The sequence below is a fragment of the Agelaius tricolor genome, unplaced genomic scaffold, assembly GCF_023055355.1.
Source record: "Agelaius tricolor isolate 1412-34295 unplaced genomic scaffold, bAgeTri1.0.p SCAF_8, whole genome shotgun sequence".
NCBI lineage: Eukaryota > Metazoa > Chordata > Aves > Passeriformes > Icteridae > Agelaius > Agelaius tricolor.
This window is the reverse complement of record NW_027269268.1, coordinates 13,062,415-13,084,530: the sequence shown is the minus strand read 5'-3', so window position 1 is coordinate 13,084,530 and position 22,116 is coordinate 13,062,415. Positions and strand designations below refer to the sequence as shown.

Below are 22,116 nucleotides of genomic sequence, written 5' to 3'. Positions count from 1 at the left end.
ATAATGAATTAATATCAACAGATATTTGCTCCCTGGGTCACAGGATTAGGGATTACCTAAATTCTCTTTCAAACAGCCATTTTTGTCAGTATTACTTTGTTACCATTGGATGGGGAATGTTCAACTATTAATATTCCTGTCAAGGATTTTCAGACTTCAAGCTCATGAGGCAACCAAGTGAACTTCTAGCTCACCAGTGTAATAGTTTACTCTGAGCATCATTTCCACAGCTCTTTCTACAAGCTTCCTGAAGTTTTAGCAGGGATCTTTCTCCAACAAGGAGTGTAATGAAAAAAGCTTCTTACACCTAGCACAAAAAAGGGGGAAAGGTATAATTACACATTTGATGGTGCCTGAACATGTTAAATTTAGGCAGCTAAATGCCATCCTCATAATATATACAACCACAGATCATTCACTTTCCCAACAACCATAAAAGAAGTCATACCTCAGCACAATCTGTGGCCATCACTCACCAGTGATGTGAGCATGAACAGCTTCTGCAAAACTTGCCATAAATAACAGCTTCTACCCCTAGACCTGGCTGCACTCCCCGATCTAATAAGACAGGCAGAAGCTGCTGAATTGGAATCAAAAATCTGAAGTACCAGCAAAGCATGGCAGGTGGCTATTTAGAGATGAAGTTTGGTTTTGGGAAAATTTAGGACAGATAGGCTGGCATTTAAATTTACACCTTCCAAGAGTTGAGATTAGCAGTCCAGCCTAGTATTTTGTTTCCATCTAATGCCCAGAGTCAAAACTACTGCAAAATCATAGCAGTTCATGTCAAATAGATTAGATTGAATAAAACTAAAATAGGGAGCAATAAGATACTTTCAATCAAGCTCTTTTCTGTCTTCTAAAATGTAAAACTCTCCTCACTCTATTCTCTTGCTCTTTTCACACCTTCATTTCCTGGCTGCTAGCTAAAATGATGGGCAGACCTTCTGCCTCTGAAATTCATGTGTCTCACCCAGCAGATAACCATGGAGCATGTAAGAACTCTTCTCCTCCCACTCAGAGCTGAGTTTCAACAAGGTCTCTTGACTTCTATGTCTGCTTGACTTCAGCTCAGAAAGGTTTTCCAGCAGTCCCTTCACCAAAAGGAAACGTGCAGGAAGGAACTCACAAGAGAAGAGGGGAGAATTTTTCAGCTTGGCAACAAGTTCCTCCTGATTTCAGGTGTGAAAACCACAGTTTGGGATGGTGAACAGCTTGTTCATCCTGCATTTGCTGCTGTTCTGTAACAAGCACATGTTGGTCATGCAGACCTGGCTCTGTCTAAGGTTTAGAAGCCCTTTGGGTTTTGAACTCTCTCCTAGAGCCCTGAAAGCAAGAGATTTCAGGCTATTTAAGCTTGGCTGCTTCTTTGCTGTAGCCTATTCTGTTGCAGTCTGCTCACAGTCAGCTTCCCATCCCTTGGGAGAACTGCAGAAAAATAGTGGCATCAAAAATTAGGTTATTTTAGTCTGCTGAGAAACATACTGACTGCATCAGGGAATTCATCAAAGCAGTTGAGCACCTGAAGCTAATCATCAGACTGGTAGAGATTCATCAAGTTAGCTGAGTTTCTCAGCTTAACTCTTTTTCCACTAAACTTCAGCATGTACAAAGCACCATCCACCACAAGGACTGGAAATCAGCTGCCAGGGCTTTGATGTCTCTTTGGAGTGCTACCCCTGAGAAATATTTTCCTCTCTAGGACTGGGACGACTGAAAACTGTGATGTGATGGCCTCTGTTACAAATCTCTACCTGAGAATGGGGACTGTGTGCAGCATGCTACTGCTTTGTTCTTCCCATTTGTTAGTGTGTTTCTCCTTCCTTTCCAGAAAGGAACATCTACAAGGAGAAGGAGAAGGAGAACAATGAAAATAAAGTGCTGTAAAATGAAAGTCATTCTCATGGTCATCCAGGATAATGTTAATGTCTAATTTAAACCTCTACTAACCTCCAGAGTCAACAAATAAACCTTCTTGGATATAATCTTCCATCTATCAGCACTAAGATTTCCAGCAAAATACTTTGTCATGCGGCAAACCCTTTCACGGCATTTCAGGGAGTTCTGCTGTAATTTTTTACAAGTGTGAGAGGCATCATAGATCCCCACTCCACAATGACAATGAAGAAACTATAAGGATGAATTCTAACTTGGTTTTAAACAATGTTGTTATTTGTTGGTTTGACAGGTCTGCAGGCAGTGGTACCTCACACACAAAAGGAAAATCACCTATTTAAGCTTAACATTGGCTCATGTAGATGCAGCAAAAAAATTCTGATCTGAAGGGCCAGTCTCTCAGTGTACATTCAGTCCTCAAACTCTCTACCATGGCTGCCAATAAGTACTTCAGCCCCTGCCAATTGTAGCCATAGTTATGTGATTTGGACAGAAATTTCTCCACTAGAATCTGGATAAAGCCCAGTGACTCATTTCACACTGGCCCATAGCCATTGGATGGTAATGACTTTTGGGCACTGCTCCGATTCAACAAGTCTGGTAATGCAGGAGGTGAAAAGCTCTTTATTCTATTTCTCTGTATTCTGTGGTTTGAATTTTAAGCCATCCTGTTCCTGAAGGATGAAGAATTAGCAATAGTTATCTTAACAGATTGATTTCTGTGCCACAGCTGTGAGATTTATGTGCTGTCTATGCAGTGAAAAAAGCAAATCTGTCATGGCCTTGCAGGGGTTCATAAGGAGTAAAAGTCAGACTTGCTCCTTCCCCAAAGAGATGCTAAGGACAAAAAAAAAAAAAAAGGGTTCAATACCATCCATTCACATTTTCCCAGTCTAATAACAACATCTGGCCACCCCCTGACTCTGAGCAAGGCTTGCAACTTCAGGGAAGGCACACACCAAAGTTGTTTCCATGCACATCATGGAACAACTTGTTTCAACATACTTCAACTGCTCCTTTAAAATGGAAATTAAGGATATTCATACAAAGTGTCTGAACTGTAATTGAAAACAAACCAAAACAATGCAAACCTGAGAAGAAAATCAGTCAACTTGATAAAATAGTTAAGTTTGATAAAATAGATAGAAATTTTAAACCACAAGATGATTTCATCAATGTTCTGCACTAATCGACATGGTGTGCTTTTCCTCAAAACAGACTTTTATTAAAATAAAAAAAACTATCTTGCAACATCCTGCTGGAGTTTCCTATGCCATATCATAAACCACAGCCTGATGACTTCCCACCAAGCCAGGGTTATACCATCAACATGACTGTTTTTGGAGAAAGGGAAATAAGTTACTGCTAACTCACTGTACTTTACTGCTCCCAGATAAAAGAATTTCCATGGGATATTTTTGGCAAATAGTCAACAATAAAAACACAGCACAGTTAAAAGACTTGAAATAAATTACACCTCTTAACTCAGCCTGATCTACTGTGTAAAATAGTCAAGAGGTAACAGTAAAACACTTTTTATTGGTGATAAGTACATAACAGAGAAGGAAAACTGGAACATGACAGTTTCCCTTTGCTGGATATTCAAGGCTACCATAAAACTCAAGGAAATATCAGATGCTGAGACCTTCATATTTTTGATCCAAAACTATAGTAAACAAAATCTGGTATTAATACAGCAGAAAAAAACCCAAAACCAGCACACTTTGCTTTTCAGTGTGTGGCTACATTGCACTAGTGAGCTCAAACTGAGATTGGTATCAATCCATGCTTGAAAATACCTGTACCTTGATATACATCCACTGTAATAAACTGACATACTACAAAAAATGTAACATTGTAGGGCTTATGTATGATTTGCACCATTTCCCATCTATGCTGGATTTCCTATACAACAAAATGCAGAGAACCTACAAGTTGCTCCTTCTCATCTCTATATTTCAAAATTTGGGGTGGTTTTGTTTCCATTCATAATCCAAATAAGGTTTAAAATAAAATATGCTTTTAAACAACCTGTCAAGGCAGTTTTCTTAAAAACTGTTCCTGTCCATATTCATAGAATTGCCACTGACTTCCAATATAGCTACAAGCATCCAGCACCACTTTAAGTGATGTCTTTATTTTTTAGAATTATTAGCTAAAAAGTTTAGCATGTAATGTAACAAGCTGTGACAAAGCCACTGAGAAAAGACCCTCCAAACTAATTCCCGTTCCATACTCACAACTTACAAACACAAAGGCTTCTTTGCTAACACAGCCCATGGAAAATGCACGTGTAATTTGCTGTCTGTTTTCCTCTCATTTCTGGTGCCCACAGTTAATCTTTGACATATTTTTCATTTGGAAGAAAATGAGAATTGGTTGGCACATTTTTATAGCATGTACCAACACAACATTAAAAAAAAAAATAGAACAGAAAGACAACTTTAAAATTTCCAAGGGAAAGTGCATGCAAAGTGTTTTATCCTGTCAGCTTGGACTCAGTAAAATCTATCTCTATCCACTGTAATTCCCCATTAAGAAATATTGCCCAGCTGTGTCAATTGTATCTTCTACAATCTTTTGGTTCAATGTATAAATGCTCCATGACAAAATAAAAGCTTTTAAAATATAAGTTAGTTTTTAATATTTGCAAAGATGAATGAGCAGGTAGTCCACACAATTCTCATTAAGATACCAACACAATTTCTTTATTTTAATCCCTTTTCAGGAACTGTATTTTACACAGCAAAGGTAAATGTGTTGGAGCTATCAATCTGGAACAATCAAATGCAAATACTTCATAAATACTAAGGTGAGTTCCCAAGTCCAATGTGAGAATCACTGATTCTTCTGGACACAGAGAAAACAGATATATTGAAGGTCATCTTTGCATCTGTCTTCAGTGCCAAGACCATCTCCCAGGAATCTCTGATCCAGAAGGAATACTTTAAGGAAGATGTTCCCTTTGTCAAGGAAAACTGGATTAAAGAACACCCAGACAAATTTCATATCCACAAGTCCACAGGCCCTAATGGGATGCCTCCATGAGGGGTGAGAGAGCTGGCACACACCAGAATGACTTTTGAAAGGTTGTGGCAATCCACAGAGATACGTGAGAACTGGAAGAAAGCAAATGTCATCTCAGTTTTTAAACAGGGCAGGAGAGAGGAACCAGGGACCTCCTGGCCAGTCAGCCTGACTTTAATGCCTGAGATCAGCTCACTTGGATAGAGCACAGTGCTAATAACACCAAGGTGGTGGGTTTGGTCCCATATAAAGCCATTCACTCAAGAGCTGGACTTGATGATCCTTGAGGATCCCTTCCAATGGGAATATTCTGTGAAAAAGAATATTTAAAAAAAGAATGATGGAGCCCCTCATTCTGGAGGCCATCTCCCTCAACACGAATGACAAAAAAAGTGATCAGGAGTAGTTGAAATAGATTCACTAAAGTTGAATTATGGTCAAAACAGGGGATAGAAATTAGGGCACAAATATGTAAAAAAAGACAATTTGGATATCAACAAACAGCAGAGTCTGTGCCACACTTTACATTTAAAAAAAATATTTAAATAAAATATAGGAAGATTATTGTCAACATCCTTAGGCAGTCATTTCTGCTTCTAAGCTGCAAATCACCACATTCTTCTTCAGTTCCAAGCAGCAAACACCAAATGTGATCACCAAGAGATTATGTAAATGCCACTACAAGTGATCTTGAAAACTCTCCTGAACAGCAGCAACAGGGGAAAGAATACACAGATGGGAAGCAATGCAATGTGATACCATTGCAACTAATCCATGCTTTGCTATCTGATCTTTAGGAAAGAGCAAAGATTGAACTGGGCAAGCCGCAGATTTTTACTTATTATCATTTTAGATGATACTGAGATTGAGGGATTCAGACAATGGAATTTAAATGAAACAGCAAGAGACAGCTTTGACCTCATGGATCTCTTAGATATGTTTAATAAATCACTGTCACTCCTGTTGCCTTTCCAGAAGAGAAGAAACACAAGAGCACCATGCAGTAGAGACAAAAATACTGCCTGGAAGATAAAAATACCAGCTAGCCATTCTCACCTCAAGATCAAAGACTGCACCTGGATATTAAAATATAATTAGCATGTGCACATGCCATGCTTGCAGAAACCAATGCCAACACTATTCAGAGGTGCTGGTGCCCTTCTGACTGACTGGATTTGTCTGTTCAGGAGTAAATGTGACATAACCCCAGCTCAGCCTAAAGAGCATTTACTTCATAAATTTACTTCATAAATTACCAACTCCTTTCTAATTTCTGCCACACTGGTGTAATTCCCTTTTACTCTTGTAAGAATAAACTAAATAATGTAGATATTCAGAAAACTAGAACTGTGATACAGCTGTTATGGTATAAGCATGCTATTTTTTTAATGGCTTTGTTTTGGTTCTTTTTTTTCAAATTCTGTAGCCATACATTTATAACTTCCTTTAAATTTGGTTTATTGATTAACTTGTCATGCTTCCCAAATCATGGGGATGATGATGCTTCCTACCAATTCCCCTTACAACTTTTCCTCAAGTGCCTGCCTATCTTCCAGAAGGACAGATTATTTGGTGTCAGAAAAAAATAACTAGTATTTTGATAATTTTTCATGGATTAATACCATCTGCTTCCCAAAATCCCACGTGATTACAACACCCTCAGCAAATAACTGTTGCTGAATGAAGTGCTCAAGGACCTCCAGGAATTTTTCTGCCTGGAGGCAAATGCTACCCTGACGGGTCACCAGGCCGAGCAGAGTTTTAAGCAACTGAACAAGTGACAGCATAAATTGGTGCCCTGTTAAGCTGCCAAGGCAGGGACTGCATTGAACTGACTGCTGCTACTGTTGGCCTCACCACACACACTGTGCAGGCATTTGAACTGCATGTGTGGAAACCATAAGCGATGAAGAAGATCTTTGTGTTCATGAACGAGGGCTGAGGCACAAACCTTATCTTCTGCAAACACAGCTGAATGCAACAGAAAGTGTCATTGACTTACTCACTTTGACAGAAAACAAACAAATCCATTTAGAGGGCGGAGGAAAGCATCTCTACTGCAAACCTAAATTAACTGCACGCATGGAACAACAATGATGAATTTTGACCGCAGACATAAGCGTTACGGTTTTTCAGGAGTGTTTGAGCAGCCTAAAATCATTTCCCTCTCTGAATGCTCCAGAGATCATGTCTGGGCAGGAAGGGGGTGTGTTCCACCCATGCCAGTGACACTGCCACCAGCCCATCAACCAGTGCCCACCAACAGGCTTCCATGCTCGCCCACTCAGGCCTCTGCAAGAGGAGGAACCAGCCCTCAGTCCCATTGAGTTTGCTTGCTTTGCTATTTTCCCAATGTCATACACGTGCACCTTCACGGCTACACTTCATACACAACCTCAAAACCTAAGAAATGTGCACTGCAAACACCCTTGGCAAGCTCACATGCCATGTGCTCTTCTCCTCGACCAGAAGTTTTCAAGAGATGCATGATGACCTTTCTTTCATTCTCTACAGATTTCTCCACAATTCTCATCAAATGTAAAACTTTTTTTTTTTCCAGTGTCCAGCCAGATATGAACAGTAGGAGAAAAAATATGAACATATGAATGAGTAGGAGAAAAAGTACATGTGTTTTTATTATTTGACTATTTTTCCAATTAACTAGCATTTAAAATGTATAGAACAGATGCAACATTTTAAAAAGCATTACTGACATACACAAGCACTATGTATCACCAAAGTTAGACAGAAGGGTGACAATCACTAAGGCTAAAACCAGTCCCAGCTCTGAAATTCAGGCCCACAATGCAAACCTGGCACCAAATAAGCCTATTACTGCCAAAACATTTATTTTTAAATTAACTTCAAATCCAAAGGTTAATATAAAGAAGAAAAAGTGAAACATCCTTTTAAGTTCAAGATCAGGCTGATTTCCAAGTACTAGTTCTAAAAATCTCTTTTTCCTCAATCCTCACCAAAAAGAGTAACAGGAAACCTTTTGTTTTATCTGCAGTATTTTCTCTGTAAATCTATGACCTTTCTTCCTTCCATCTAAACCAACTAAAGGCTTGCATTGGCCTCCTGGCACTGTACAAACCTTGACCCCCAGTCCAAGTGAATGAATAGGAAATCTCCAGAGTGTGTGTGTGTGTGTGTGAATGTGTCCCTGCAGGAGCCAAAGCTGCAAACACAAGACCCTGTGCCCCACGAGCAGCTGGCTCCCTGCTGCCCCACATCTTGCCAGCACACCAGCAACACTGCTCTTTCTTCAGCCCCTCTCTGAAGAACCCACCAAACCTCACTGTTTTACTTTTTCTTTTATTCCCAGCCTCTTAAGTGTTCTGCTCAAGCCAGGCTTAAAAAAAATAAAAATTCCAAAGAATATAAAAGAAAGAAAAAAGAAGAAAAAGGGAACGACGAGGTGGGGGGAAGCACAAGTGCTTTGTGAGCTGAAAAGCTGAAGCCTTTTACTTACGCGGAGTTTGGGCGCGCTCGCTACATCGCTGCCAGATTCCCCCAGGATGAGAGTCATGTGAGGAGGCAGAGGGTGGCTCTGCTAAGCAAACACAGCACCGTAGGCCGGGCTAATCCTGCACCTGTGGCGTGTTATTCAGCAGCAGAGAAATGCAGCCCAGGCTGCCTCTGCTTAATACGGCTCAGCTGTTTCCCTCTGCGCTCGCTTTGATTGTAAGCTGGCAAACAATATTATTCCAGCCCGGCGCAGAGGGGTACTCAGGCTACATAGGATGTGACAGTAAAAAGGCAAAAGGCAAAGAAAATCCTGGAATTACAAATAAAACAAAGATCCTGAGCAATACAGAGTTTCTAACTCTTTCCAGATGGTTGGCAACGCCTTCCAAGGTCAGTATATAAAACGCACACTGAAGTTGGAGCCTTCTGCTCCTCACCTCCCTTTAAAGTGGGGCTACTTGTGATACAGGATACCCCACAGTGGCCTGGCCCTCATTTACCCAATCCAACACATATTTGCCAATGAGAGCAATCACAAGAAGGTTTCAATGGGGTTTTAGGCTTCTTATAGTACAAAAAATTTTTCTTATAGTACAAAAAATGCCAGTTGAGAACAGACTATGAAAAGAAATGTCATGCAACCAGCAATTTGGGATTTTTTTTTTTCAGACAGGGATCCAGAAAAGCAGTTGTGAAGTTGCTACCAGGATACATAGGCTTTATCATAGCACATCACAAAAAAACCCCAGAAAACCCCCACAAAACCAAAAAAAAAAACAAAACCAAGAAACTACAGCAAAAAAAAAGCCCCAAAAACCACACACAAAAAAACAAACAACAATAAAAGCAAACTACAAAAAACAGAGAAAAAAACCAGAAAAACACTCCAAAACTAAAATAAAACAAAGGAAAAAAGACAGGAAACTTGATAAACTGCATCAAACAGCATCAGAACTTGGTCCCATCGTGGAACAATGGCAAGAATTTCATTTCAAGGTAGAGAACACAGCCATTGAGAGCATTTTATGAGCCTGATGTTTGCTGCACAAGTTGGCTAACCACTGTTAAAATTCCCTATAACTGTGATCCACACATATTTATATAAAACAAAGCAGTACTATTTAAAAACAAAACCAAACCGATTACTATTTCAGATACTTGAAATAATTTAGTTAACTTAATCTGGTTATCAGGATTTATTCCAGATAATTTGGTCATAATATACCACACCTCCTCCACAAATCTATCATTTCCATGGTGGCATGTAACTGTCAGAGGTGACCAACAGATGCTGTTACTGATGTTTCTTTCTGATATTGAGCTGTAAACATCAGACACTGCAGTCACAGCACACTCCCAACATTTGTATTGAAATGTTTTTCTCTACAAAATGATACTTCAGTTCCTGTTCCATCATTCCCTAATCTAATTCCACGTTTGGAAACTGGTGATGAAAAAAAGAGATATCTGCACACTCAGAACTGCATATCAAATTTCTTGGTGGAAGGTTTATTGCAGCTGCTGTTTACCAATGGGATTATTTCCAAAGAAATAGGAGCTTTATTCCTATGAGAAAATGATCATAAGTAATCTGGACCTATATGAACTTTCAACTGATTTCTTATAGAAGAGCTAACTCTTCAAGATTCTGACTGAAACAAGTAGGATATCTAGATATTTGATTAGATCACAGAGTAAAAAGTAATAAACAAGACTTTATACAAAATCAAAATAAAAAAGCTGCCTCCAATTTCCTCTTACAAAAAATTTGCTTTTTTTTTTTTCCAAATACCTAATTCCTTTTTTGGAGCCTTACATATGCTTTTTTAAAGCTATCTTGTACTAGCAGAGGCAATAGCTAAATTTTTCCTCCTCCACACTCTGGTCTGTTCCTGATTCATCCCTAGTTTAGAGAACTACCTGTAACTCTATCAAGACCACATGTATCAAGCGAAAAAGACAGATGATGTCTAAATTCCTGCCAACACAATGTTGAATCATGGTCCTGCTAGAAAATGCTTGGTGCTCCTGGCAGCAATCACATTCCTCCCTAACTCTCCAAGGGCATCCTGCTCATTCTGCCTCATGTCTCCTGGAGCTCGTTCATGGCAATGTCCAACAAAATCATCTTCAGACATTTAAGTAGTAAGCTGTAAGTAGTTGTAACTACTTACAACTTTTGAATTTGAAACTTCAAAACTTTTGAATTTGCCTTCTTTGTACCCTGTGGCCTTTGCAATGCATGTGGTGTTACCCAGACTGTGCTCTGTACCAGCCTGCTGCTCTGCCAACACAAAGCTCAAAACCTACTTCTAAGATAACGTGAAAACTCAGAAAAACAACGAAAAGCATGGAAGCTGGAACATAAACAAGACTGATATAAGTGTCTTTAAGCAGGAACAGCTTTCATATACAACCAGTCACACATCTAGATGCTTATATTTAATTAGCTCTCAAAACAGTGGACTAGATGGCTGTGGAGACAGAAATTAAGGATACAGACTGTTCTGTATATCACTAGCTTCACTTCAAACCACCAAAAGCTTCCTGCTAGATTGCCTGGTTTTCTTCTTCCTGCTAGATTGTTCTGGTTTCTGTTTGAAACCAGAACACCCTGCTGGCTGAAATACTTCTAGGGTGATATCCACCTAACAACACCTACATCTGCAATTTCCAATAAATACTCCTCTTGCAAGTTAAAAAATTCAGGAAAAGGTCATATTGACAAGCTGACAGAATCTAGAAGAATATTAAACCCTAACACCATAAGCCATCATTTCTCCCCATATTATTTTAGTTTGATGCATAAGCAAGGAACCTTTGTTCCCAAGGTAATAAAAATAAAGCATTACTGATGGGTGGTAAATCCACTTGACTTCTCTTTCTTTCTTTCCCTTCTCTCTTCCCAGAGCATGCACTTAACTCTATTAAAAAGGAAAGCTTACAACTCTCCATTCACAACTAAACCAAAGGTCAGGAAAATGTAAAAAAAAATCATCTTTCTTTCATTAACAAATTTAAATGTCATATAAAAAGGCCTAGAACAAAATACAGTAATTGCCAGCTGCCTAATTATTTTCTCATCCTCTTCCAAGCCTCAACACAATGCCTTTGTTAGGCTGCCTGCCAGTGATGTTCGGAACATTAAAATACACTAAATTTCTGCAAAGGCTTTGTGTTGCAAAATGTGCTCTGATGGGAAAAACTGAAGCAAATATAAGAACAACCTGATATTATCCACCTTAAATGATGAGGGAAGGGAGAATACGGTGTGCTGTCAACTCCCCCCCCCAGGTTTGTATCCATATTCCTAGAAGAGTTCAGTAACAGGAGATTGGAGGTTAGAGGTGGCCAAGGACAAGTTTTGGTTCCCAATTAACACTACTGAGCCATGAAAGCCTTGTCTAGCAGGCGCCATCACATACAAACTATCCTCCCACTGCACAGGGCCCTTGCTCTCTGCAGAGTTCAGTGTCTCCTGGCTTGCCCAACAGTGTAAGCAGAGGGATCATTAGTTATGACTAGTAGAGTCTAGGAGATAATGTTGACTCTCATTTCAGGAACTATTAAGCTATAAACACTGTGCTGAAAGCCATTTATCTGCATTTTAAGATAAACAGAGAAGCTATTCAATTAAGTAGACTGAAAGAAATAAGCTACAGATGCCAAATCGAACAACTTTTAAACTCCAAAAGAGAAAATCTGTGCATTTAATAAGCACAACTTTATACCAAGAAATTACTCACATGGTAGTTCATAAGCAGCACAGCTTAACCACCCCACCACGTCTGATAAAAAAAATACAAATCAAAGTGTAATTACAAAACAGTTAAATCCAAGCAATGTAAATTACATGCACTTAAAATTTACAAGTTCCTACGGCAGCCACCAGTGATGGTGTACAAGGTTACAATTTTCATAGGGCAGTATTTACATTTTATCTCCACATCGCTACAATTTGAAAATGAGATGCTATTCCAGACCTCCACAAATGAGATAAATGCCTAAGCTGTCATGTTCGAATCTGCACTTGCTAAGGAGAACATTCTTCCTGAGATAAGCAAAAGAGTATGAAATTAATTTCTTGAGTCTTGCCAACCAATCAGATTTTTTAACTGAGCATTATTCATCTCTTTGGACATATCACTATGAGATCTTTAAGATACTAGCTTAAAAATATTAAAAAAAAAACCCAAAAAAAACCCCAAAAAAAACCCCCAATCTCAAACCACTAAAAAGCATACACACTAAATAGTTTCCAGTATCCTTTAAAAAGATATAAAATACAAGGCATTCTAAGCTTTAAAAAAATAAAAAAGGATTTTTTTTTCCCCTTCCCCATACAAAAATTAAAAACCTGATCTTTCCCCACACATCCAGATGCCAGAGATTTTCGAGCCAGCTCTGAGGTCAGACAGGGGAACACACAGGTGCACCATGCATCAGCAGCTGAAAGCTTGCAAGGTTGTGCCGGAATCTGATCTGCCCCCTCTTCCCGCATTCCTGCCGGCATTATAAACGCTCCCTGAAGGAATAATACCCTAATACGGACTAATTTTCCACAAACAGCCCCAGCCTCATTAAACCTCTTCTTTATCAGCATTGTTCAAAGCAGTTTTTCTGGTAATATTGAACTCTCCTACGCCCATCTAAAGAGAAAAGAAACTCCTTTTATGTTCTCTCCAGTATCGTTTCTCCTACTCAGGTCCACTGGCACTACACAATAGATTCAATAAAAATATTCAGTTTCATCATATGGTAGTAATGTCCTAAAGACTATGACATGGATTAAGAGAGAGAGAGAGAGAGTCTGTTCCAATTAAAAAAGAGATCACTCTCCCAAAAGGATTTGACAGATTTCTAAGAGTGACTCCTCCCAGCAATCAGGCAAGCCCACATGAATTAAGAGGACAGTATTTCTAAAGCAGGTGTTTTTCAGAACCTGCAATTCCTCACACTCCTTAAATGGCCTCTTACCCTTCCCTAGAAAAATTCTATTGCCTTCAGCATCACCACACAGACTCTGTTAACAAGAGCAGCCTTTGCTACTACAGTAATTAAAAAATTGAATGTGCCATCACCCAGCTTCATTGTGGAGCCAAAAGAAGAGCTGGTCTGCATTCAAGCACCCTGTGAAGTAACAAAACCAAAGAGTGAGGCTATGACATGCTGAAACCAAAAGTGGGTCCTCTTCCCAAAGTGATGAATACCCATGGCACCTTGTCCCAGATGCTCCATGATGCACCTTGCCCATTTGCAAGTCACTGATGTGAGTGACTATGGTTCTTTTAAAACCATTTCTGTTTTGCAGATGAGAATTTTTATTACAAGACAGAAGAACGCCATCTGCAGACATTCCTTCTTTCCCAGCTCCATCCACATTATCCTGAATGGCCTGAGACTTGAAACACAGCAGAGGATAGCACAGTACAGAACAGAAAGGCAGCGAGAGGATTTCTGCCTATCCTACACACTCTAATAACAATCCTGAAATGATAAAACCAATTGTACTGCAAGTTGCTAGTCCAGAAGAAAACAGCAGACCAAACAGTGCTGCATTTTCCAGTGATTCTTTTGCCTGCTGTTCAAAGTACAAACACCCAGGAGAGATTGCCAGAAATTTGGACACCAGGAAAAGAAAATGCAGGCAAAAGCACTGGGGGAAGGCAAGCCATGCATCCATGGTCTTTCTACCAGCTTAATTCCATCAGGCTGGGATATTTCAAAAGGAATATAAACAAGCAAATATATTGTTTATATATTATGTATAGATGACACATAATCTATCTAAATGCAACATATATCAATAAATAATAACCTGTTAGGGCTCTAAACTGAGGAAACACAGACTTAGTCCCACTGAGCAAATCATTGTGGAAATGAAATAATTTGAAAATTAATAATATTGCAATACGATTCAATAAGATAATGTCAATATAAGCAATGTAAGTATGAGAGCTGTGGTCCTCATAACAATTTTCCTCATGTGCACAATGAACAAAAGGCTGGGGTGTAACATTTTGTTTACACATATTTGATTAGAAAATAAGGTACATAACCATAAAATAATGACAATAAAACAATGTTTCCCATATTTTATTATTCTGTTCTTCAAATCACTCTTCTTTCTCATTTTTCCTCAACCTAATTCCTCCGAAGTGTTTTAAAGACCTAATTTTTCTCCTTTTTTTAATGTATTTATTTCTTTTTTCAATTAACCCATTAAAATTGAATTAGAAACCCTGACTTTAGCAAAAATCAAAAAGAAGTTTCAACTAATGCCAACAAAATACAACACTCTGGGTCTTGTATAAACTTCACTTAAAAGAAGGTGGCTGTGCTCACCAATATGAATTTAAAATACTGAAAATAATTTTTTCTTTCCCTTTTCTTCTTTTAATCTATTTAAAAGAGATGAAAATTGTCATCCAGCTAAGTTTCATTTCTTTCAGCTTCAGTCAATCTCTAAAAATACTCCAAGGCATAAGAACAAGGGGCCTACAGCAAATATGTGTTTCAAGCTGAGATGCTGTGTAGTTTCAGAGAGAAAGAAAAATATTTTCCCAAGCTTTCAACTTTTCATTTGTATAAAATAGTGTATTTTACAGCTAGGTAAAGATGTAAAATTAAACTTCTTCATTAGTGTAATGCACTGTAGCTCACTACAAATACTGTTAACATACCTAAATGCATGAATTGTGCAACATTTTCCATCAGAATATGAAAGGAAATAGATGCCAAATATAGAGTAAAAGAATATAAAAAGTAAGCTTTCTTCCATAAAATACCAGAATTCTTAAAGAATGTGTTGGTGGTCAAGTCTCACAAATAAGAGGTTGTTTCCATGCTACATCCTGACTATTGGTTTGATCAATCTTAACTAAGAAATAAGGAAAAGTATTTGGATATTCTGTAAATAAGCACAGGGATTATTATTTACCCAAATACTAAAGTTATCTGAAGCTACTCCCTCTCAGTTTGTATTTCTTATTGCTGCTCTTTTAATGCACCACTGCTAAATCAATTCCCTACACAACTTTTCAATAGAGAAATTATTTGCTAAGTCCCTTCCCCAGTGGGGACCATACCAGATAAAACAACCATTATCACTGAGTTCCAGTCAGATAGAGAAGGAAAAGGGTAAAAACCATTTTTAAAGATGAATGTGATTATTATAGACATCCACACTTTTCTACATGTAATACTTCATATTTCTACACTGCTTTCCTTTTCAAAGTTGCTTCCCCTTGGACTGAAGCTGGTGGACAGAAGTTCAATATCTGTGAGTTAAAGAACCAGATTTATCTGTATGTCCAGACAGTAGAAAAGCCCTTCCAAAAAGGGCAGTTGATTCACTCCAACACAGATTTCATGTTTGTCTCCCTAAATTACCACCATGTTCAAGGAAACACATTTCAAAGATTTAGTAATACATTCAGCAAAAAATCAGTGTAAACACTTAAACATGCATGACACCAGAAAATATGTCAGATTTAGCCATTTTCTTCTATAAAATACACCACAGGTAACTTATCTTACCCAAAAAACATTTCTTTAGAACACTGCAGGCCCCCACATTGGAAACACCTACTTTGTCCCCCGACAGAAGTGATATGGAACACACATGGCACAAACCCAGGAACAGCAATCAGAAATTCAGCTGCAACTATGACTAATGTTTACCAAATTGACAGTGAGACACGGCTGCAGGAGCCTCTTCAGGGGCAGAGCCACAAGGCATGCATTCCAGCAGCTGGGCTGTACCAAGAGAGGTGAGAGGGAGTAGTACTGGGGAGGAAATGTCATGGGTACTCTCTGTCATCTTTGTCTTGGAAGTTAGCTTAGAACTGGAGTTTAAAACATTGGCTCCATCCATGAGAAAAACACGAAGCTCACATCAAGCCTAGAGATGGAGGAAGTGTTGGTAGGCTAAACATGACTTCTCCACTAAATGTTAGCCACCCAAAACAAGCAAGAACAAACCTTTTAATAGCTACTTGAAAGAATAAGATTAATAAATTTATGTTCAGAAAATCTAAAATAGACTCTGAGAGAAAAAAAATCTTGTACTACATATTTTTCTTACTCAGCAATAGAATTTCTTTTATGAAAATCATTGTAATAAATCAACAAACCTAAGAAGCTACATTTAAAGAAAGGAGAAAAAGAGGAAGAGTTAAATACAAAACCAACAGAATTAGAATTTCTTCATTTATTCTACATCCTGCTGGCTGCAGTTTCAGTAGGTGATACACTCAGGATAGGAACAACCCTGCTTCTTCATCTTTATTCTCATCAGTACTATAGATGTGAGTTACCAAACTGAGCAGACTCAAATCCAAAGCTCGCTGTGCTTCAGGAAGGAATCAGTGATTTCTGTTTGTACAGCTTTAGGACAGGGAACAATCTAAAATTTTCAACCCTTCAAAAACACTAAAGTTATAGAATGAAATCCCATACTTTACTGCAAGCATTTTTAGTTTTGCCATCACCTGCAATGGGTTTAGCATTTCAAGGAAAGATATCACCTGCAGAGAAATCCTCTTCCTGTCTCTGTCAGTTAGAGAAAGTCAATGAAAAAATTTATGCAGTGAAGTAATTCCCCTGCTTCTTCCTTGTATCTTAGCTCCCACTGAAAATAAATTGAGTTATGATGTTAAAAATTAAGGTGAAATAAAGACCAGCATGCACTGCAATAGATTTACAGGGTCCCTTTTGGATTCACATTCTTTGTTCTGTAACCCATGAAATACTAGGGAACCTTGGGAAGAAGTCAAAACCCTTAACCTAAACTTTAAAACTTCACACCCATTCAGAAAGAGATGATTAGGAATAACAGTACTCTAGCATCATATTTCTGGTTCCCTTCACTAGTATAAAATGGTTTCAGATTCAGCAATAATATTAATCAAGTGTTTTAAGACCCCTTTTTCCTTTTCCTGCAAAGTTTCTCATTCTTAGCACTCTCAGGAGTATTTGCTTCTGCCAAAGGTAAATTCAGTTTCTGCCTGTAACAATTATGCAAAATGAGGCTCAGCACACTTCTAGTAAGGAACAGATGTACTTTCTATAGATCATTGTATTAGAATAGTTCAAAATACTGCCAAATTAAAGGTGAAAAAACCCATGCTTTTCAAACATGCTTACAAGAAACCAGCATAATCATGTTACTCCACCTGTATGTTGTATTACTTACAGAAGTTCAAAAAAGTTCAGTAAAGCAGATTTTTTCTATTTTTTTGTAGACTTCTTTTAGAGAGCTTTCAAAGGAAAATATGTGAACAAGGGAAAAAAAAAAAAGGCAGCCCACTGAAAAATAACCAAAAATCACACATCTTAGAGATGTGGGGGTAGTGGGGAAGAATCTGTCAAAGAACAGAGGCACTAGAAAATTTCCTTTAGAAATATTTTCTCCCTGTCCCTGAAGAATTTCATAGTTTTCCTGTATGTCAATATTTGTTGCTTAATTTGCCCAACAGCAGACACAGATCCTCCCACCAGTATCTCCTTTCTGTACTTCCACCCTTTTCAAGGAGAAAGTCAGCTCAATACTCCTTCCCACTTCCCCCAGCAGAGGTTATCCAAAATCCTCCAGATGACATCAGAGGGCTGTCTGACAGGTGGGACCCAACCTTTCCTCAATAAAGCCAGCCATAAGATTTTAACAGGCTGACACTCAGCTTTCTCTCAACAACAGGTGTCCAGGGGTTCATGCAAGGAGAAGAGATGGAGGACAATGTGCTCAAGCTACTAGCCCTGCTTGTGAACTTCTCAACCCACCCTGCAGCAATCAGGGTATCAGCAAAGGACTCCACTTCCACAGGAACACCAGCTAGGGAGCAGTTCTTGCCAAAAGAAACACCCCTGTCAAAATTCCTCTGCCAGCAGGGATGTGCAGGTGTTTCCCCACTCCTCATTTTGTAGCCCATTGGTTGAGGGACCTCTTCTTCTAGTCCCAAATCACATGTGCTGGGAGTTCCCTAAGGTGTAGAGATTATTGTTAAAGAAAAACAAATGATGGAAATTGAAACCTAAATAATCCAATTTAAACTGTAAAGAAAGAAAAACTGGCAGCTGGTGGAATTTGGGCAGGTGTCCTCTCCTCCCATTTAAGCCATCAAAACCTAGTAACAGAATTTTCCTCCCACAAAACACAGTTACAATTATAAAGAATAATTTTCTGGACCCATCCTTCCAAAATACATTTGGAATAGCATTTCTAAAGCATCTTTCACTCTTCTTTGCCTATGGGCAGACAGCTTACAATCAGGCACTAAAGGAGAGGTGACACACTGTACTCCCATGCTTTGCATACATTTTGTTATTTGCACTTTGTGTTTATTAAAGATATGAATTAGAAGCAAGTCTTTTCCTGCATGTGCCTTGCAGAGCAAAATAGGACACAATGTCTGAAACCCTTCATTCTGGGTACTGTTTTGATGCCTCTTCCCAAAGCCAGACACAGTGATGCTCTTTTGCCAGCTGTGGTCCGCAGGATGCCAGTTTAGAGCCTTTTTCCCTCCACAAAAAGCCATCTAAAGCACAACTTCTCTATCCTCCCATTCCAAAGATGCGTGTTTCAGGCTGCAGTGGATTTTCTCCTTTCAACCAGCAGCTCTGTGACACAACCCAGAGGCTGAAGGAGATGTAAACTATTTACCCTGCCTGGGTGTAGGTTATTTTTGCAAGCCAGCAGGCCAGCCTCCCCGGGCCATGTTTGTTTATACGGCAGGCGCTTCCCGCTCCTGCAGGGCGCTCATGGAAGGAGGCGCCTGGGAGTTTCTGTTTGAGGAAAGCCACTGAGTGATCTGCATTTCTGGCAGGGGAGATGCATTGTTTAACTCGAAAATAGCTTCAAAAAGCAGCACAGCAAGTGCATTATCCCCGAAGAACCCGGTGCCACCAATAATGCCACCATTCAAGTGAGAGAGGACACTCCTACAGAGAAGTTCAAATTGAAGCACAAAGCAAAATTGAAAATCTCCCAGTTTAAATGTGGGTGACCTGGTTTCACGTGGAGGCTGGGTACTTTCTCTCCCTCCCTCTTTTTCACTCTCACCTCTGTAATAATTCTCCCTGGATGGTCTCTCTGTTGGTCATTATGCATTTTGGGGGGCTTTTGTTTGTTTATTTATTTGAAGTTTTTTTTTCAATAAAACAGGGATGCCAAACCTTCAGAATGATTGTGCAAGGAATTTACACATTTGGAGATCACTAAAAATAAAAATTGGAAACAAGCTTAAGTAAGTTACTGAAGCTTCCTCCAGTTCCAGGCAACCTGCAATTTTTAATGCATATTGTTCAGATCACATGATTTAGTTTATTTTCTAGATTATTTACTCCTTCTTGAAATCATTGTATTTGGGTTTTGTTGCTTAGAGCTAGGTCAATGTTTACATGGAAATGTTATTTTGAAAGAAAAGTATTTACATTTTAATGAGAACAAGTTGTACACACACAATTTCAAAAATCTTGCACTTATTTAGTCAAAACTATTAGTCAAGTGTAACTCAGATTTGTGAGTACTTTGGGCCCAAACCCAAACATTTTTCTGCTAGTCATTATTTTCTTATGCTTTTTAACTGTCTTAACTTTTCAACTCTATCTATCATATCAATTCCCAGTTTTCGACGAGAAAAATTAAGACTAATGATGAAAAAATATATTGGGAGTTTCCTATTCTATCTATATATTTTAATAGGATGCTAAGGTCACACATTAGACAAAAAAGAAATGCAAGACAAAGCCAAGTAAAGTGTATTTTCTCCCAAAAGTAGAAATGCTGGAGTGTCAGCACTTAGAAAATTTAAAGGCAGTCACATGACATACTGAGACAGTCAAATATCTACAATTATGATAAAAACTCACAAAAGCCCTATTTAGATGTGAAAATAAAGTGATCTGCAGGGTCCTAGTTAAAACAAGTCAGCATTCTACCATCCTCTTGGTATTCAAGACTTTGCCACAGAAGGCAGCAGAAATTCAAGAAAATACCCATTCCACAAATTTACCTCAGAGCTTCGGTCTCGCAAAGACATCAATTATTCACTTAGAAGTAATTCTGGGTTTTAATAAAGCTTAATGCAAACCACACTCTTTTTTTTTTTTTTAAATATGTAAGGAGGCTGCTATTTCACACTGATGATTAAATCCCAGAGGTGAAAGAAGGGTTTCAGCCACAGCTGGGGCCAGCCCTGCTGGATAAAAAGTATCACATAGGACACAGCACATATTTCCCACGGAATCCCAGAAAAGTGGCATTTTGAGAGGAAGGGAATTGTCTAGTAGCTCTCCTTCAGTAGCAAACCTCACTCAAGCCTTTTCAAAACATTCTACTGTGTGAAGGCAGATCGTGCATCCTTCTGTTTATTTATTAAGAGACAGCAAGGAGGAGAGAAGGAAATAAGTAACATAAAATACAGGTGAGATGTAGAAACAAGGCTGGCTAAGGACTGTGTCTCTTCTCCCACTCCCGCAGTGTTGCATTGTGCACTGTTCCACACACCACACAAACTTCTTAGGGCAGCTCATTTTCACTTCCACCACAGCTTCACTTCTATCAGCACAGGGCTGCTTGAGCTTAGTACTGAAGGAGAAGATTTAAAGATGCCTTTCAAACCCTGCATGGCTCTCTGTACAACACAGCTACAAGCAAATACAGTCTGCATTGGCTAGTAAAACAACTGTAAGCTCCAGCATCAAATATCAGACAAATTCAACAATGATTACATGGCAGTCCTGATGTGTAAGTCTCTACTGAGCTACAGGGCAGCCTTAAGAAAAGCTCTCCAGTTCTGGCAGCAAGCCTCATCCCCAGTTTGGACTTTTAAGGGTAACTTCAGCATGCTACTGTTAACAGCCACTGTCACTCCTTCCCCGTCTCCTCTGCTCCCAGCCCACCTGGCAGGGTCATTACTTAAACCAACAGAAGTACATTTTTCAGTAACATTTTCAGAGTATTAAATACCTTTCCAAGATCAGATGTATCAGATGCCCAGCTTTTTTTCCCCCCTGTCTTTCAACAGTTAGTGTTCAAAATGTCAGTCATGAGCAACATTCTATAGGATGTTTTGCCGTTAGTACAGAACAAATATTTAGGTAGTGAACATGTAAAATCTATGGGCAAATCTTAATTGCTACAGACTGCAGTGAGTAGTGCTGCAAAGGGAATCTACAGGTTTACTTTGAATGGTGCAATATATTATTCTTCATAAATATTTGCCCCTGAAAATGGGACCAACTCATGCAACAGTCTTCACTCTCCACAGAGATCTGTACTTTGCATTAGTATATCCTGCTAGGATAAGACTGCATGAATGTTGCTCCCCACAGAATCCAAGAAGGCTGAAGAAAATCTCACTAGAATTAGAGTTAAACTTGGCCAAAAACCACCTAAAAGAAAACCCCTCTTTATTCACCAGCTCAGATATTAACCTTCATTTATGTAACTTTAAGTGGAAATTATAACCTGAAAACTGGGGTTTGTAAGTAAAATGCCCATTATAGTAGAATTATAAATGAAACTCAACCATCTTGTTGCCAACTGTGTGGAGAACAGCAGTGAAGATGCAGAAAAGAACAGATTCCATTTTTTTATGTTGGGGGTTAGTTTCAAGTGTTTGGCAGTAGGATTTACTTCCATGCTCTACAGATGAGAGGCAAAACCACTATTTGAATTCTTTCTCCATTATCACCTTTCTGTCTCCCAGAAGCTCACCTTAA

At 38.8% G+C, this 22,116-nt stretch overlaps 1 protein-coding gene across 2 annotated transcripts in view; it reads right to left on the bottom strand.

Moving 5' to 3' along the window:
• Positions 1-22,116, bottom strand: part of BMPR1B (bone morphogenetic protein receptor type 1B) — a 233,986-nt gene that overhangs the window by 32,266 nt on the left and 179,604 nt on the right. Inside the window, exon 1 of one of the 2 annotated variants that reach the window (XM_071431662.1) lies at positions 8,399-8,568. The exons of the other annotated variant lie outside the window; for it this stretch is intronic. The gene's annotated coding sequence lies outside the window, so the exon portion shown is untranslated. Of the gene's footprint in view, positions 1-8,398; positions 8,569-22,116 lie in introns of those variants that run through there. 2 annotated transcript variants of the gene reach the window in all.